Raw genomic sequence first — 20,000 nt, 5'->3', positions numbered from 1 at the left:
ACATTTTGCTCAAATGTGCAGAATGAATGTCAAAAAGCATTACGCCGCTTTATACGTACAGTCGTCAAATATTTCTTGATCTCTGTGATCCCAGAGTGAATGAATATATCCCCATAATCAGATCATGTGATGATCGTAAATACACATCAAGAAATAATCAGACACTAAGAACCTTGTTAGGCTTAGTCCACATCCCTGGTCCTCTCCGTAGTGCCAGATGGCGTTTGTGTGGATAGGCAGGCTCTGTGTGGGTGTGGGTGTGTGTGTGTCTAACATTGGCTAGCTGGTTCTCCCAGTACAGTAGAGCACTACAGTACCGCACCGTCTTTAATGGCAGTTCCACACAGGCGCCGGCTAATCACTTGTGACAATCCCCTGGATTAGAGGGAGGGCAACAGATGGCCTCTGACAAGGAAGACAGGGCAGGGTGTGATTGCATCGCAGACGCTTGCTCCTGCTCACTCCTTTCGCCTCCTACAACTGTTACTGCTGGGTGCGCACTTCCCCTTCATTCATTCATTCATTCATTCATCTATCCGCCTACAGCGGAGAATTCGGCATTGATGCTTTTTTCTTCCTCCTTCTCCTCTTCTGTAATCTATCCATCCGCCCATCCACCCATCCATACAGTTTATATGGGATGGGCACTGATGGGCACTCTCCTCCTACTCCTGCCCCCCTTATCACTCTCCTCCTTCTTCATTAATCCTTCTCTCCATCCACCCATTCTCTCTCTGTATCCACCCTGTTATGCACACCTTGAAACTGGAAAAGCCAAATGTGGTGGAACCCCAGAGAAACAGAGACAGAGGCCAGGAGAATATATAATGATTTATTATGGATGATATAAACAAAGAAATAGGCCCTACACTAACTAGTGGAAAAACAAACATAAGGTGTGATGCAGGCGATAGTTATGGGGTGTGTAATTATACTATGTGTGTGTGCGTGTATGAGGTCAGGGGTGTTGTATTATGTGCTGCGATACTACCCTAGTGAGCAAAGTCCGAGATCCTTTTCGGGCCAGGGAGAGTGATCCATGAGAGAGTAGTCCAGAGGGGAGTCCAGGGGTCGAGCCAGGGAGGGAAATCCAATGAGAGTAGTCAGAGGGGGTCCATACAGAAAGTTATGTCCAAGCGTTGGATCTCCGTCTGTAGCAGGGTTAAGTAGGCGGCTGTCCAGGTGGTGATTGGGACAGCTGGGCTGAAACGTAATAGCCCACACCTGCTGCAAACAGAGCCAGAGATCCGGCCCACTCAATCCGGCCGGGAGGGGGCGCCAGAACGAGGCTCACGGGGGCGTGTCAGATTAGGAGGCACAACACACCCCTCCCAACGGTTCACGTGGGTGTTGTGGCACAGGGCCAAGCGTCACGCGTGTCACTTTCCATCAGTGGCTTTGGCACTCTCCTTCTCACGCTCAGGCACCTGCATGCATGCGCAGACACACACACACACACACACACACACACACACACACACACACACGCACACACACACACACACACATACATACACACATACTCATCCCAGCAACTTCACATTCACACCCAGAAATATAAATTCACTTCCATTTACGCCTCTAATTCCTCACACCATGTACAGTACAATGTTTACCTCTCAAGTCAGGGAGGAGAGTTCGTTCCTCATAGATAACACCTCCTCTTTTAGCTCAGTGCAAATGCATGACAGGTTGAGGGTGAGGAATGTGCTGAAAATATATTCTTTCAGTCATTGCCATATGCTTGTTTTTCTCGAAGATTTCCAGAAGATTCTATTGATGCATCACCTCTTCATGATTTATCTAAACCTTTTAAAATTCCTGATTATTGAAATGATTAGAGATTGTTGTAAAAAAAAAAAACTAGGTTTCTACTAGCATTTGTAAAATGATTACAGTTCCAGTAATATGCCATGAAGGGGGACTGTCTGTGTGATCTCACATTTTCACAGTTTCATCACATTTTCAATTTTCTGACTATACTGATTGTACTGAACTATAAATGAACCATTCGCTATGAACTATACTGAACTACTGTGCTGAATTATTCAAATATTTCAGATAAGGTATAACATCCAAATGGCACAGTTAAGGAGGCAACATAGCTGTTAGTGTCTTCAGTCTTCCTTCATACCCCACACAACACACTTCTACTAGACAATCTACAAATTAAAGACATTAAACTGTTGAACCAGGCTAGATAGCGACAACACACACTTACATCTTACGCATAAACAGACAATTTGCTACACTGTAAACCTCTGTCACCACAGAGAGACACAGACACAGACACACACACACACACACACACACACACACACACACACACACACACACACACAGACTCACACACACACACACACACAAACACACAAACACAAACACACACACACTTAGGCACACACACACACACACACACACACACACACACACAAGGCTTGATTAGTGCCGGTTCCTCATTAAGGAACATGCAGTTAGACCTCTCAGGGCTGCAGTAGAGTAATTCATCATGGCACGTTTGACCTCTCTTCTCTTTGAGATCTGCCACAGGCTCTGCTTCCTCCACCCTCCTCCTCCTGACTCCATCCTCCAACAGGCTCTGCTTCCTCCACCCTCCTCCTCCTGACTCCATCCTCCAACAGGCTCTGCTTCCTCCACCCTCCTCCTGCTGACTCCATCCTCCAACAGGCTCTGCTTCCTCCACCCTCCTCCTCCTGACTCCATCCTCCAACAGGCTCTGCTTCCTCCACCCTCCTCCTCCTGACTCCATCCTCCAACAGGCTCTGCTTCCTCCTCCTGACTCCATCCTCCAACAGGCTCTGCTTCCTCCTCCTGACTCCATCCTCCAACAGGCTCTGCTTCCTCCTCCTGACTCCATCCTCCAACAGGCTCTGCTTCCTCCTCCTGACTCCATCCTCCAACAGGCTCTGCTTCCTCCTCCTGACTCCATCCTCCAACAGGCTCTGCTTCCTCCTCCTGACTCCATCCTCCAACAGGCTCTGCTTCCTCCACCCTCCTCCTCCTGACTCCATCCTCCAACAGGCTCTGCTTCCTCCTCCTGACTCCATCCTCCAACAGGCTCTGCTTCCTCCTCCTGACTCCATCCTCCAACAGGCTCTGCGTCCTCCTCCTGACTCCATCCTCCAACAGGCTCTGCTTCCTCCTCCTGACTCCATCCTACAACAGGCTCTGCTTCCTCCTCCTGACTCCATCCTACAACAGGCTCTGCTTCCTCCTCCTGACTCCATCCTCCAACAGGCTCTGCTTCCTCCTCCTGACTCCATCCTCCAACAGGCTCTGCTTCCTCCTCCTGACTCCATCCTCCAACAGGCTCTGCTTCCTCCACCCTCCTCCTCCTGACTCCATCCTCCAACAGGCTCTGCTTCCTCCACCCTCCTCCTCCTGACTCCATCCTCCAACAGGCTCTGCTTCCTCCTCCTGACTCCATCCTCCAACAGGCTCTGCGTCCTCCTCCTGACTCCATCCTCCAACAGGCTCTGCTTCCTCCTCCTGACTCCATCCTACAACAGGCTCTGCTTCCTCCTCCTGACTCCATCCTCCAACAGGCTCTGCTTCCTCCACCCTCCTCCTCCTGACTCCATCCTCCAACAGGCTCTGCTTCCTCCACCCTCCTCCTCCTGACTCCATCCTCCAACAGGCTCTGCTTCCTCCACCCTCCTCCTCCTGACTCCATCCTCCAACAGGCTCTGCTTCCTCCACCCTCCTCCTCCTGACTCCATCCTCCAACAGGCTCTGCTTCCTCCTCCTGACTCCATCCTCCAACAGGCTCTGCTTCCTCCTCCTGACTCCATCCTCCAACAGGCTCTGCTTCCTCCTCCTGACTCCATCCTACAACAGGCTCTGCTTCCTCCTCCTGACTCCATCCTACAACAGGCTCTGCTTCCTCCTCCTGACTCCATCCTCCAACAGGCTCTGCTTCCTCCTCCTGACTCCATCCTCCAACAGGCTCTGCTTCCTCCTCCTGACTCCATCCTACAACAGGCTCTGCTTCCTCCTCCTGACTCCATCCTCCAACAGGCTCTGCTTCCTCCTCCTGACTCCATCCTCCAACAGGCTCTGCTTCCTCCTCCTGACTCCATCCTCCAACAGGCTCTGCTTCCTCCACCCTCCTCCTCCTGACTCCATCCTCCAACAGGCTCTGCTTCCTCCTCCTGACTCCATCCTCCAACAGGCTCTGCTTCCTCCTCCTGACTCCATCCTACAACAGGCTCTGCTTCCTCCTCCTGACTCCATCCTACAACAGGCTCTGCTTCCTCCTCCTGACTCCATCCTACAACAGGCTCTGCTTCCTCCTCCTGACTCCATCCTACAACAGGCTCTGCTTCCTCCTCCTGACTCCATCCTACAACAGGCTCTGCTTCCTCCTCCTGACTCCATCCTCCAACAGGCTCTGCTTCCTCCTCCTGACTCCATCCTACAACAGGCTCTGCTTCCTCCTCCTGACTCCATCCTACAACAGGCTCTGCTTCCTCCACCCTCCTCCTGACACCATCCTACAAACTCTCCTCCTGCAAGGTGGATCAGATCATCTTATTTGTTCTGACATGATATAATGGCAATGTCATTGCCGTATAACTGGCATAGCGGTTATTTTTCCAAACAGCAGCGATAATGATTCATCCTCAGGAGGAATACAGTATAGTGGCAACATGTCAAGGAGACCCAAATGATATGACATGACATACAAGACCCTTTGATGGCATACACAATCTCATTAACCACAGACCACTGCACCCAACAGTACAACTCAGTGCAGCCTGATTAGGATTAACTTGTGGGTGTAGCTGGTGGAGCTTTTACTACTTGGATCCCTGTTCGTCCTGGGATCCACCCCGTGTGCTATCAGCTAACATTCTTAACAGCTATTCTTACAACTATCATTTCATCATTACATTTTCTCTAGTGGTGGTGAGTATCACCATTCATCCTGCTTTTCGCGTTAACATCAGCCCACATTGCAATCCCATTCGTACTGTAGCGAATCTGTCTTTCAGCCTGCTCGATTAGATATCATGGATATCAAAAAATAACCTGTTTATTTTCTATTGGACAGTAAATCTTGCATTCGTCAGGCCACTGTTTCATGGTAGGTGGGCTCGGGGAATAAGACTCCACAAGTCCATTGGACCTGAAGCTCGTGGCATATCATAATAACTCATAATCAAACGCCGGATTGCCAAATGTACACCCCAGTCCTCCCACTCCATTCCCAGCATGCCCTGCTCTCTCTCTCTCTCTCCCCGTCTACGCGGCAGAGCTTTAATGAAGATTGTGTTTTTCCAGAGAGCTGCGGCTGACTATATATTATACATTTGTCACAGCTGTCAGTCAAAGACTCCAACCTCCTTTACTGTACGCTGCCTTCGACGGGCGTAGCCATAGCAACTGCGACATGATGACTGCGTTATGTCAAGGTGCCCCGCCTGTACCTGTTCCTGGTGTCTGCACTCTCCGAACTTGATACTTTTCAATTGGAATCAGTCTTGTCTGACTTTGCTTGTATTGTTGTTTGTTGTGGTTATCTAGCTACTGTCAATGCTTGTATTCAGAGCAACTGACATACTGTATGTACTGCACAGAATGGGGTCCATGTTCTGCACAGAATGGGGTCCTGAAGACAGGAAATGAAAAGAAAAATTCTTCCAAAGAAGGACTAAGTTGTTGTAACAGTCAGAGTTAGAGACAAATGTACTGCGAAACACTTCAACAGTACAGTAGGTTGTAGTGCTCTTAAACACCCACATTCGTGATTTTGACCTTTTTTTGCTATATAATATGAGATCCGGGTACTACACGATGTTATTGCGCAATGATTAAAGTAAAACAAATTGCCATTTGCCTCAAATAATGTTTGTTTTTTTAGGAGAAACATTATATTTTCTTAGCTCCTCCTAAAGCGATTTCCCTTGTGCCGAGACGAATGACAGCATTGAGCTCTGAAGTGTGACCTGGTTGGCCTGTTTGTAAAGTGAGCCCCCAGAGTCAGATATAACCCTCTCAGGCCACTTCACCGGCTTTTCTGAGTCATACAACCTTTCGACACATTTTATTGAGTTTTGCTCCTAGCTATATCTGGTGTTACTTTCCCAAACGGCTCCATGAATGACATGACTAATGTATCACATGACTAATGTATTACATGACTACATCTGTTCATTCGGTGTGTCCGTCCTTTTGGTATTTTTTTTCAAGAACAGCCCTCGAAGAAAAACTGTCTGGTGTGGGTATCTGGTAGAGAGAGATGGTATCTGCATGCTCTTTTTACATCACTGCCCAACAACAGGAGAGTCTAGTATGTGTGTGTGTGTGTGTGTGTGTGTGTGTGTGTGTGTGTGTACACACTATGTGCACATGTGAGGACCCACCCCTCCATCAATCCCACAATCACACCCACCCCTTCTTCACAATCACCACCACTGTTATAAAAAGACCTAGACATACGGATGACAGTTGGGCCAGTGGAAGGTACTGGTACATAGGGTATACAAGCTTACACCCAGAAACTCTCCACCACACCGTCCATACTGTTATTTTGCCAATTTCACCCGTCATGCGCAGGAGCCAATGTTTATTAAATGAATAAAATGACATATGCAACGACCAAGGCATGATCGGTAGTGACACTGTGGAAGGTTTTGAGCCAGCTAGAGAGAGAGAGAGAGAGAGAGAGAGAGAGAGAGAGAGAGAGAGAGAGAGAGAGAGAGAGAGAGAGAGAGAGAGAGGGAGAGGGAGAGAGAAAGAGAGAGAGAGAGGAGGAGGTACCACAAATGGTTCTGAAGCTAGCTATGTAATCAAATGCACACACTGATTGCGCTTCTTCAGCTAGGATGGTGGCATCAAATTACACTCACATAGGGGGAGGGGAAGAGTTATTATGGTGTAAAAAAAAAAAAAAAAAAAAAACAATATGGCCATATTCAGGAATTAATTCATGGAATTCAGACATAAAGACGGCAGAGATGGCTTTATGTGTGTAAACAGTTAGTGAACATTAGCAATGTAGAGGTAAAAATGTGTAGGTAAAAACTGATTTTGAAAACGGAATTCAAGGCATAATGCAAAGCACATGACATAAAACTACATTGATTACTTGTGTTAATTTAGTAGGCCATTAGATTCAGCTTGTTCACATGCAGTAAAATACTGCAGGAAGACTTCTGCTTGCATTTGGCATGCTTGAGCCAGGGTGTGCTCATTTGATGATGGCATAAAGATAACACTTGGTAGATTTTTTTTATTTTATTATTATTTTAATTAAGGTATTACTAGTGTAGCAGGTATTTTGACGGAAAGGTATACCGGTTTGAGGATTCTGATGCTGGCCCAACTCTACTACTGATAACACTTCGTATATCACTACAGGAGGACCTTACAGGGAACCACAGAAGCACCATGTATCCCTGGGTCAGCACTGTATGCCTACTGCACCCCATTAAATAACCAGGCTCATTCCGATTAAGTTGTCCCCTGGCCAAAGGCAATTTTACGAGGATTAACCTCATCGAGGAAAGCCGAGTTTGGAAAGCATGGTGAAATCCTCTGCAGAAAGTAGCTACAAAGTGATGGAAACCCGTTTATATATGCCGTTTAGCTGATTTAGCTGACTTACATTGCATTGAGTGCAGGGCCGCTTTAAGGAGGGGCTAGCTGGGGCGGTGGCACAGGGCCTCACGCTTTGGAGGGCCTCGCGTGAGGCAGGGTAAAAAATAAATACAAAAAAGGGAGGCAAGGCAAGGGACCATATTATTATTTTTGCCTTTAATACATTTCTAAATGTTCACACATGTGATAATCATAGTCAATCATATATCTAAAATCTAGCATACCTGTAGGACAGGGAGATTCTTAGCAACAGAAAAAAGTAATTTCTCCCTATGACACCTTATGTGAAACGTGAATTTTGGGCGCGCGTTGACACTTGTTGTGCATAGTGACTGCTTAGTGCAACGGACAAAATGCAGAGGGAACGAGACCGAGGAAGAAAATGTTAATCGGGTGCTGAAAAAATCAATAAAAATAAAAGAAAGGAAGGCTTCAGGGCCTCGCTTAGAGGTTCGTTCGAAACATTTCTAAAAACAAGTGAGGCTCCCGTTAGCACCGAAGAAGCTAACGTTACTGCTAGCACTAGCAATGCTAGTAGTAGCACGGCACAGCCCCCCCTGAGAGGCAAAGATGATGTCTCGGAGGTGGAGGAGGACAACTGCTACACCGGCAGCAGTGGGGCTGCCCAGCCCCAGGTGATGATGATCAGGAGTGGCGAAGTAGAGGATACGGAGGCGGAAGATGGAGCTACTCAGGGCAGCAGCAGCAGGGCTGAGAGTGATGGAACGCAAGACGAGCCTACGGTGTCAGATGTCATGTATGATGATCCTGGTAAATTGGCCGGTACATATGGACTCTACAGTTACAGAAGTGATCATTAGAAGAGGTCCCCCAAAGATGAAACCTGGATTTAGTTATCCTAAAAATAATGAGAACAGAAACTTTAGTGAAACTTTATTTCTCCGAAAACTACCAAATGGGGAAAAAATAGAAAGAAAGTGGCTTGTGTACTCTCAAAAACGGGACATTTTTTTTTTGCTTTTGCTGTAAGCTTTTCAACATAAAGGATAGGCCTACATGGTGGTGAGTAACATCTCTATTCATGTCAATAATGGCTTGTGCGTATTTAATGTTGGGTATGATGACTGCTTTATCCTAAATCCTAATCCTTTACGAGTATAAAAGGTTTGAAATGAAACAAACATGGTTGTAAACTATTTAAATAAGTAGATATTCTATTGTCTATCAGCACAGCATGTGAGCGAATTTCTTGCAATATATCGGTGCGTGCGTGTCGCGCGGTTATAATAGTAGCCTACATCATTATAAAAGGCCTTGCAAATCTGACTTCGCACAGGGCCTCGCATATCTCCCAAACGGCCCTGATTGAGTGCATACATTTTTCAGTATATATGGTCCCAGTGGGAATCAAACCCACAACCTAAGCGGGTTAGCGCCATGCTCTACTCACTGAGTGACGCCTCGCCACACATCAAACCAATCAAATACCTCAATGCCTTCATCAACCAAATGTTGTGTATAGAGCACACTTCTGGCTAACACAGAATTCAGTTTTCCCTTCAGGTTTTCTTCAATTTTTCCATGTTGCGAGCTAGCATAAGCGACAACTCTCCGCAAAATATAGTCCTACCCGGTCGGAAAAGATGACACACATAACAACAACAACAACAACAACAACAACAACAACAACAAGCAAACATCTACAGGTATGTGAGGCAGGGCTCTTGGAACGTAACATCCAATGAAATTGCGAGCTCGTTCTCACAGCGGTCCGTCCAGGTTCAATTCTTCAGACACTGATTGGCTAATCTAAAATTCTCCAGACCTCCGAGGGAGTTATGAGACAACAACATGATTTGGAGGTATGGCTACACAAGACTAAAAGAGGATTAATATCATTAAATCTCGCTACCGCGCTCCAGGCTTCTCTGGTTGATTGCCCGGCCTCCCCTCCCCCCCGTGTGCAGCGCAGTGGCCCAAAGACCCCGCGGCATCTGGTATTTACATGATCCCAGTCTGGAGTGGAGAAAACCTGGAGGGGGAGAGAAGAGAGGGAGGGGGAGAGAAGAGAGGGAGGGGGAGAGAAGAGAGGGAGGGGGAGAGGGGCGGGGCTGCTGTGAGATCTAGGGATAACTGGAGGGAGGTAGTAGAAGAGATAAGAGAGGAAAGCTGCAATGGAGGCATGAAGAGACAGATAAAGAGACGGAGAGATCGAGTTGGAGAAAGCAGCATGTAAAGAGGCGGGAGCGGGGGGGGAGCGAGAGAGAGGGGCGATCACAGAAGGAGAAAGTGAGATAGAGAGAGCATATGGAGGAGAAGAGTGGGATGGAAGGAGAGAGGGATAGAGAAAGAGAAAAAGTCTGAAGAGAAGTGCGGAGAGGCTATCCCCAGTGTCATTAATTCTCCTAAACTGCGCCGCTATCTCTATGAAATGAATTGGCTATCATCAAAGGCTTAAGTCTATTGCATGGGAATAGCCAGTATTAACCTTTAGGGGTGCTTGACATTATAATAGTCAGTTGTCTGAGAGGAATTTGGATTTCACATGCCTCTCACGTATCATCTGCCCCTTCTGGGGATGCCTTTGTTTTGTGAGGGAAAGATAGAGAGGCTGAGAGAGAGAGGGAGAGAGAGAGAGGGAGAGAGCAGGGGGGAGAGGACAGAGAGAGGGATGGAGAGAGAGAAAGAGAGAGTGAGAGAGAGAGGGAGAAAGAGAGAGAGAGAGGATACCATAAGAGTGAATGAAGTGGATGGAGAGAGAGAGAGTGAGAGAGAGAGACTACAGAATACCCTTGTGAAAAATGAATGCAGACCCTCAGGAAGAGATGGAACGATGTGGCGAGAGGAATAATAGGACTTCCTAAGTCCACTCTGCTGCCAAAACCTGTGATTGATTCAGTCAGTTATTCCTTTTATGAGATCTGGTCCTTCAGTCCACCGCCAGTGGCGTGGTATGGCTACACACACTTCAGGTTCAAAAGTGATGAGCACTGTTACAATTTCAGATGACATTTATTTCCATCTATCAACATCAATTTATCCTCACATATTGCCTGTGTACCACGATGTGGCCCGATATCGACTGGTTCAACATAATATTTCTTAGGAAGGGACTGAATTGATGTGTACATGCCTTTGCATACAGAGCCGTGATATTTCTGAAAGAGTACAGCAAAGCCAGATTCGAATTGCATCTTAGTAACTCCAACAATCATTCTGCACGATGGCAAAGGAAAATAATTGGCCTACAGTCTTGTTGTGGCAACAGCATCTTCAACTCCCACTCTACCTCATCTATGTTATCTTTCAGAGCAAATAGCTTTACTTTATTTCTCTCAAATCCCTGTATCAAAGAAGGGCAGATTCACCCTATCATCTATGCTCTCCAAAAGTCTCTTTTGGGTTCTGGGAGGTCTGGGTAGAGTAATGTTTGATTCACAGGAAATCGGGTAAATAAAAAGGAGCTTCTATTGAGTTCCTTTGATCCTTCACCCACTGGGGTGTCTTTGAACACTTCTCTTTCGATTAAAGACTTGTGACCCTGGAGAGGCTATGCTAAGGGTCACTGCTACTAAGTAAGACGCTCTCTCCCAGATAAATCCTTAGAGCTATGTGCTGGTTTGGAATGAAATGCCTGTATTGCCTCGTTTTTGTTAACCTTACAGCCCAAAGACCCTCATAGACAGATAGATAGTAGTTGAAGCCTGAAAAATCGTCAAACCATGTAAAAAAAAAAAAAAACATTTTCAAGACGCAAATAAATGACATCCCACAATACGCTCAGACGCGTTCTCCCAACATCTGCTCTGCAGCATCATTAACCTACAATATTCACACATCACACTCAGTTGTCACATCGTATGTCGTCAGTGTCCCACATATACTTGCACTTACGCACACACTTACGTCTCTCTCTCTCTCTCTCTCTTTCTCTCTCTCTCTCTCTCTCTCTCTCTCTTTCTCTCTGTCTCTCTCTTTCTCTCTGTCTCTCTCTCTCTGTCTCTCTCTCTGTCTGTCTCTCTCTCTCTCTCTCTCTCTCTCTCTCTCTCTCTCTCTCTCTCTCACTATCACACACACACACACACAAGTCGTCATATTTGCTCTTTGCTCCCAAATTCCTAACAGATGGAATCGCGAGGTAGCACGTAGAGGGGGGATCTGTGTCTGTCTGTTACGGGCACGGCGACCACCGTGTCTCCATGCTGTCTCCCCACTGCTAGTGTGCCACCTGGCACAGCTCCACCTCCCCTCTCTGCCCTCCTGTCCCATTCTCTGGTGATTACCACTCTAATCCGTGTTTAATGGATTCACCACACTCTCTCTGCCCGTCCTGACGCCGGCCTCTACTGCGGGCCGCCGCCAACATTCACAGTTATATTCCAGTCTGTGGAAAGTTCCAGATGTTGTTGCAGGGCCTCAGCGGTGGAAAGGTGTCGCTTGACAAGATCAATCCCGGATTCCTTTTTCCCGGATTCTGGGGCTGGAAAGATTGATTGGCCTTTTGAGTGTTATTCAATCACAGTTACAGAAGAGCTATTATCAGGGGTGCACATAACTGGTGCGCCAGTGCGCATGCGTCGCCAAAATGCATGCTGCGCGGCAGATCAGCCGCATGAGGGCGCTTTTGCGCACCCAAAAAAATAAAAAAAATAAAAAAAGTTGATCACAAAAAAAACATCCTCTACCATGGTTGAAATTGAGGACAGTGATAATTTACAGCAGTCAAGAGAGCAGTGATGATGACGATTAAGCTTGTAGTATAAATAAATGCTTAGGCTGTAACTTTTTGTTGAAAAGTTGATTTCAGTGTTTACAGAACAGAGCAGTGCTTAAAGAGATCAGTTGATTTCATTGTGTTTAAAGGAGTCTGACAGACTTTCATGCTTAAAGAGCAGTCATTTGATTTTGCATTTGTTTCTTTTGTTTTGCACACAATCATTTGTTCGTTCATCTTTATTTATGAATAAATGTCGTTTTGCATGTATCCCTTTTTCATCCATCCTGTGGGACGGGTCGTGACTCGCGAGCTCGGGGAGCACCAAGCAGCATCCCTAGGTGCTCATCTGAGCACTGGCCCCAAAAAGTTATGTGCACCCCTGGCTATTATCTTATGCATGTGTTTAGTCCAGTTGACCGATAGGCCACGCCCCCAAAATAGAAATTGTCCAATCATATCACAGCAAAAGTCACTACAGGCAGAAAACTCAGACAAACAACTCACTAGAGCTCCGGTAGTTGACGTCACGCAACCCAGAAATCTGAGCAATGGTCCTTAACGCCGCCATTTTGGCATGGTAGAAGCGGCAGTAGAAAGCGGGAGAGCGTCCAGTCTTCCATTATTATGAATTAATTTGTAAGCAAATTTTTGCCGATTTCACTGCACAGTGGACATATTCTCTTGCTGGAGGAACTCTTGCAGTTATGTAGCCCGGTTTGGTCTCAGATACATTTGCAGAAAGCTGGCAAATAGCGTTAGCATTAGCTAACGTCAGTCATGTTATCCAGTCTGTATACAGTATGCTGTGTTCTTACAAATGCCTGTGAGTCTGTTGTACCCTTCCAGTGAACACCTAAACTGTCCCATCAGGTGTGACATGCTACTGAGGATGTTCAAAAGTGAAATAAAGCTGATGCTTGTGACATATTCCATGTTTTTTGCTGTCCCTTGATTCCATGTTTTTTGCTGTCCCTGAACATATCAATTACAGTGTGATTAATACATTTTCCCAGCCAGCAAGATGGTACTCGGAGTCAAACCCAGGGCAAGGACACAAGTATGCCATGCTCTGAATGCAGACAGCCTAATACTCTGTGGGGTGACAACAACTGTTAAAGCAATGTTAATGTAAGACAAACTAGAAAGACAACATGTTATAAATTGCACAAATTTGATTTATTAAACTATAGACAATGTGGATCGATGGGTGAACTGATACCTGTGAGAGGACAGAGGGAGCAGACAGAAGGCTACTTTGTCTTGCTAGCTAACGATTAACGTTAGCATATTTACCCTTCCAGTGATGAGACAGATGCTCCTAGCCGGTAGACTCGAAATCCGCACACTCCGGAGCTCTAAAATGCTCTGAAGTTCAAAAATGCAAATCAAAATGAGTGAAACACTTAAACGAAGATCTCAAAACCCACTTTGAGAAAATTAAAAAACAATGCAACAAACTATGCAATCAGGTAATTACCATGACCAAATCTGCTAAGAAAAAATACCTCGATAACAAAATCGAAGAAAACGTAAACAAACCACGTGACCTTTGGAAGCTACTTAATAGCCAACTAGGTTGCAGTCAAAAACTCAAAACCAGGTCTACAAACATCAGCATAAAATCTGGAGATTCTCTCTTTACAGACAAGCTGGATGTGGCTAAGTGCTTAAACACTTTCTTTACAACCATAGCCACTAAATTAGTTAACAATCTACCACCCCACTCAGGGCGTTATGGTGTAGAGCACATCCGTGCGTTCTACAATAAACTGGGTGTACGCAAAGATGATTTTAAACACTGGTGTCAAACGATGAGGTGTTTAAAAAACTGGGCGCTCTACACTCAGAAAAGGCCACGGGCCATGACAATATTCCAGCCAGATTTCTAAAAGACTCAGCTGCCTCCATTACCCCAATCATCACCCACATAATAAACCTCTCCATCAAACAGGGACACGTCCCCCTTGACTTTAAAATAGCAAGGGTAACCCCACTGTATAAAAAAGGAAGCAAATTAGACCCAGGCAACTATCGACCTGTTTCTATTCTTAATTCCATCTCGAAACTTATGGAAAAAATAGTTTATGAACAGGTTGATAGGTACCTTACCGAAAAAAATCTGATGTATGAATTTCAATCAGGATTCAGAACATCCCATTCCACTGACACATGCCTTCTCTATTTGAACGACCACATCAACCATGAGGTGGACTCGGGCAAGTACTGCGGCATGGTCATGCTGGACCTCCAGAAGGCCTTCGACACAGTAGATCACCACATATTGTTAGATAAACTGAAAGCAATTGGGTTCGATAGAACATCGGTGAGCTGGATGCAATCCTACTTAGAGGGGAGGGAACAGGTGGTTAGTGTGAACGGAACACTGTCCCCCCCCCTCCCAGTGACCTGCGGCGTTCCACAAGGAAGCATATTGGGACCTTTACTGTTCCTAATATATGTGAATGACATGTCATCAGCATGTGATTGCAATTTGTTCCTGTTCGCGGATGACTCGGCTCTGCTGGTCTCTGACAGGGACATATTGCAGGTGGAAAAAGCGCTAAGCACTGAACTGAGTAGAATCTGCATCTGGCTAGCTGACAATAAACTATCAATACACCTAGGTAAAACTGAAACCATCCTATACGGATCCCCATCTAAACTCAGAAAGGCTGAAAATGTTAAAATAAAAGTGGGTAACATTAATATCACAAGAAAAGAGGATATTACATACCTGGGCTCCATCTTAGAGGCAAATCTTTCCGGAGATAAAATGGCAGCAAAAGTAATCAAAAAAGTGAACCATAGAACTAGATTCTTGTACAGGATATCCTCACTTGTCAGTAAAAACACACTGAGGACCCTATCAGGAGCTCTCATTCAATGTCACTTCGACTATGCCGTAACATCATGGTACTATAGAACCACAAAGGCCCATAAAACAAGACTCCAGACAGCCCAAAATAAACTGGTTAGGCTTCTGCTAGGCCTCAACCCTAGGACACATCTAACCGCTGCTCATTTTTTGAGCCTTGATTGGCTACGAGTAGTTGACAGAGTGCAGCAGCTTGCACTGGGCCTGGTCTTCAAGATACGCTACACCACAAAGACACCCAAGTACCTGTCAACATACTTCCAAAAAGTGAACAACGTCCACACATACAATACCAGAGGAAGCTCCACGAACCACGTTCAACCGCGTTGCACCACAAACAAGGGGTTAAACTCGTTTGCAAACTATGCAGTAAAAATGTGGAACGCCCTTCCTATAATCTTAAAGGAGTGCAAAACACTGCCCACCTTCAAAACCACTCTCAAAAAACATTTACAGGAGGCTGCAATCCGTAACTGGACCCTCTAAATCAAAAATCAGATTAAAAGACCCGAACTACCCACTGTACATACTTTGTGTTTTGTCCACCGCCCCCACCTGTGGTGTATGTCCCCACCTGTCCTACCCGCTGTACATACCTAATGTTTTGTTGTATTGTTCTTCCCATGATGGATGTATGTTTATCTTGTAGATAGTACTAGTTATTTGTCTGTATTATCTTGTAGATAGTACTAGTTTTTTTTTGTCTGTCTTACATGTAACGATGAATTGAGAATCAAGGACCCCAATTGAAATAAGCCAGTGGCTTTCTTGGGTTTTTATCCTGTTAGTTGACCTTGTATGTAATATGTACTTTCATGTACCTACTTCTGCAAATCTTCTAATAAAGTTTTCAATCAATCAATCAATCAAACTCTATATCTGATGGTGAAAAGCTTCTAGACGAAATATTCTTGTAATCTTTAAAAAAAACATGTCTATTACTTACTTGTAAATCAGACATTTGAACTCCCGCCATTGTAAGTCATTGAATGTCATTCAGTCACTGTCAGTGAAGAATTTGAGCGAGCGTTGTTTGTTTGTCCGAGTTTTCAAAGGGGGCGTGGCTTAGCGATAGGTCCATGGTGTTGCCTTCACTTACATGGAACCTCAACAAGCGTGGGTTGTCCTTGAGATGAGGAGCGTCGGATAGAAGGAGGAGAAGAATCAGGAGAAGAAGAATGTGTTTGTGTGATGATGATGATGATGATGTTGATGATGGCGATGATGGAATCTCAGGCTGGAGATGCAAAACAGCATCTCACTTTCCCCATGGCTGCTTCCTCTCCATTTTGATCCATGAATAAAGGAAGCAGCTATCGAGGGCTCACACACAAACAAACCTATCATCTAGGATCAAGTCGGAATGTGTGTGTGTGTGTGTGTGTGTGTGTGTGTGTGTGTGTGTGTGTGTGTGTGTGTGTGTGTGTGTGTGTGTATGCGTGGGTGTATGTGTGCGTGCGATTAAACTCCCCCATCTCTTCTCTCCTCTAATGTTTACCTGGCTCAGCTCAGTGCTGGGATCAAAGGGCAGAAACACCGTGAGGTGTTCTCATTCATCTCACTGTCTTCATATAGAGGGTGGCAGCCTTTATTGCATCCGACACCCTGTGTGATCATAGAGCTGAGTGTATGTCACCTCCGAAGAGTGTGTGCCTGTGTGTGTGTGTGTGTGTGTGTGTGTGTGTGTGTGTGTGTGGTGTGTGTGTGTCTGTATAGTGTGTGTGTGTGTGTGTGTGTGTGTGTGTGTGTGTGTGGTGTGTGTGTGTGTGTGTGTGTGTGTGGGTGTGTGTGTCTGTATAGTGTGTGTGTGTGTGTGTGTGTGTGTGTAAGTGTGTGTGTGTGTGTGTCTGTATAGTGTGTGTGTGTGTGTGTCTGTATAGTGTGTGTGTGTGTGTGTATGTCTGTATAGTGTGTGTGTGTGTGTGTGTGTGTGTGCCTCACCCCAGCCTTCCCACTCCACACAAGACGCCTGCCAGCCAAACCCCAGCAGTAGGTCTCTACCTGCAATCCATCAGTCAGCCCTGCAGATGTAGTCGGCATGACATATATCACATGACATATATCAAGCATTGTGACTCTGAGAAGATGGTGTTTGTGTTGGATCTAATGTGTAGAGGAAGCTGGAACAGATGTGGGAACCTGTGGGTGGTTTCTGTGGGGCTAATGAGTTCCCTTCTCATGTCACTTGTCGTATTGTCTTGGATGAAAAGGCATTCGAACCGATATGACAACGTGAAGTTCCAAAGCTTGAATGTTTTTTAGATCATCCAACCTACTTTGGTGGAGCGACGATCCAAACCTCACAAGACTCAATCAGTTGTGGCGGTATCATTATACGGTATCTAAATCGAACGTTCTCTTTAGATTCATCTCAACTTGAATCTTCAATACTGCAATACTAACTGGCTAAAGGGAATGGTTTGACTGCTCAAACTGGTTTGACTGCTCAGATTCATACAGGGTATTGCTTACAGTAAGCATATGTGGTCTTGGATGCTGTGTTTTATTAACCATATGGATCTCTCGAGCGGCAAGCTGTCTCAGCTTCCATGCAGTTGAATAAGCCCTTATGGTACGGTAAACATGCTTAGGGTAGATCGTACACTCACAGTGACACGGTCTGGTGAAAAAGTCTGCATGTTGGCAATTCTCAAGTTGCGCAAATGACCAACAAGCTTCGTCATCGTGTTTTCAGTTTTTTGTCTTCATATTATGAAGGTGTTGAAGAGCCCACTCAATAACAAACAACAGTTTTAGGATCACTAAATACTTAGCATTTGTGAATTGGATTCACTGTATTGCGTCCTGTCCTGCTTCAGGCTACTGCGTTAGTGATACAAGCTTGTAAACAAACATACGTTTTAGGATGTGTTAAAAAGCAAGGACTGTGATCTAACTGTGATCTAATTATGTGTAGTTATGTGTTTTTAGCATGTTGATGTTCTATCAGCATGTTGTGCTAAACATACAGTTACAGTGTTCATAGCGATAGCGATGTTCCTTCTTAGCTGCTAGCTAGCTACCAACGTGATGGTAGCAAACGCGTCTGTTTTGAGAGCGAGTTTCTCCGGTATTTAGTTTGAGGTGTACCAACATTCAAATAAGCATATCTTCTTCAGATTTCAATGACACATAATTTGAAAACTTGCAATCTGCAGTTTCATAATCTGTAAAAAACAGAAAAATGACCTTGCCCTACTTGGGGACTTGTCGTTGTTGTAATGTACACTGATGTATGCCTCGGTAGTAGTGTACTGTACAAACTGCCTTTCTCCGTTATTGACCGACCATTTGGTCAATACACTTCCTAGAATAAGTTAATTCTATGGGGATCTCTTAAACCACTTCTCTGAAGCTGTGTGATTATGCACGAACGATAACCACAGGCCAGTGTCTCTGAGGAGTCTTTATTTGCACAGTTTAGCTTCAATTATTGATAGTGATTTCTTATATCGGACCCTTTAATAATGCCGATAAAACAGATGCCTTATATATCTACTGCAAAATGCTAATGCACCTACAGTAAATGTCTTGTCTAGCCTGTATACACTGTATCCGAAATGCATTTGGTTTTGTTAATGTCAACCTTCACACGTTTGCTTGTGTCCTGAACCGACACATCAAATGATATAGTGACAGGCAATATGCAGTATATGTACGTGTATACCGGTAAATAACTACTTGAACAAATCAAAGCAATGGCCAGCGCAGTATGAAAAAGCCGACGCCCTTCAGAAAATCGAATTTGAGACCTTTCCACCAAAGAGAGATGAGGCAACATCATGATCCATGTCCGTCCTGTGACCACCATCAATATCCTAGCAACCGCATCCCAGAGGCCCCGTAATCTCCCCATCTGGCCAATTAACAGAGGGAGGAGGTGTCAGCGGGCCTCAGAGGGGATGGAGAGAGGGAGGGAGGGAGGGAGGGAGGGAGGGAGGGGTGGAGGGGGTGGGGGGGGGAGGATGAGGGGCAGAGTGACTGCCCGGGCTGGCCCTCTCTGAACGAGGAAGGCTGGAGATTGGGATCACAGTTCCATCACCTCCACCCGTCACTGCGGCTATTTCCGTGACTGCTGGTTAACAGTTTTTCTCCTCGGCTCATTGCTGCTGCTCAGTGATTTCATTACCAGCAACGTCACTTGTCACCGCCGGGAACACCTACTGAGCACTCATGCCCACCTACTGAGCTTTTGGCGAGGTCCCGTCAACGCCGGCTGCGAGAGTGGAGTATTACAGAAGCAGACTGATAGGGAGGATAGGGACATGTCGGATAGATGATTCACTTACTTAGTCAAATGTATTTGTTGTAAGTCGCTTCGGAATAAGGCGTCTGCTAAATGGCAGAAATGTCAAATGTAATGTAAACGGAGGACGGTCTGTGCCTGAACCTTAACACTTGATTCAGTTTCTAGCAGAGATAATATTCCATTTTCTTCCACTCCTGGCAGAATCATTAGACAACATGGTGGATCAACATCACTCTGTCATGGAGAAGACCTTTAGAACAGTTTGACAGTTCTCCAACAGTTCTCTGGTAGGCGGGCTATAATGTCAAACGAGTTGCGCCGTACTGTATATGTTCATTTGATCTCTATTTCGTCTTCAAAGTATAGTGAGAGAATAGTTCATATTCACTGGCATAGGATGCAGCGGAGTGCCTTATGAATTATTCAATGCTTTTGTTCTCAGTAACAGAGTTGACATTGAGCTGATTACATTGAGCTCATCCTCCCCTGTGTTTGTCATTTCCTGTGCATCTACAAAAGCCTAACAGCTAGAGCAACACACACACACACACACACACACACGCACACGCACACAC

General features: G+C 45.6%; 1 protein-coding gene across 1 annotated transcript in view; it reads left to right on the top strand.

Moving 5' to 3' along the window:
• The window catches only part of thsd7ab (thrombospondin, type I, domain containing 7Ab), a gene marked incomplete at both ends in the record, with an annotated part of 102,487 nt that overhangs the window by 7,321 nt on the left and 75,166 nt on the right, over positions 1 to 20,000 (top strand). The window lies entirely within an intron of this gene.

This window comes from Nansenia antarctica (assembly GCF_963989245.1).
Source record: "Nansenia antarctica genome assembly, chromosome: 10".
Lineage (NCBI taxonomy): Eukaryota > Metazoa > Chordata > Actinopteri > Argentiniformes > Microstomatidae > Nansenia > Nansenia antarctica.
This window is presented reverse-complemented; position numbering and strand designations above follow the sequence as displayed.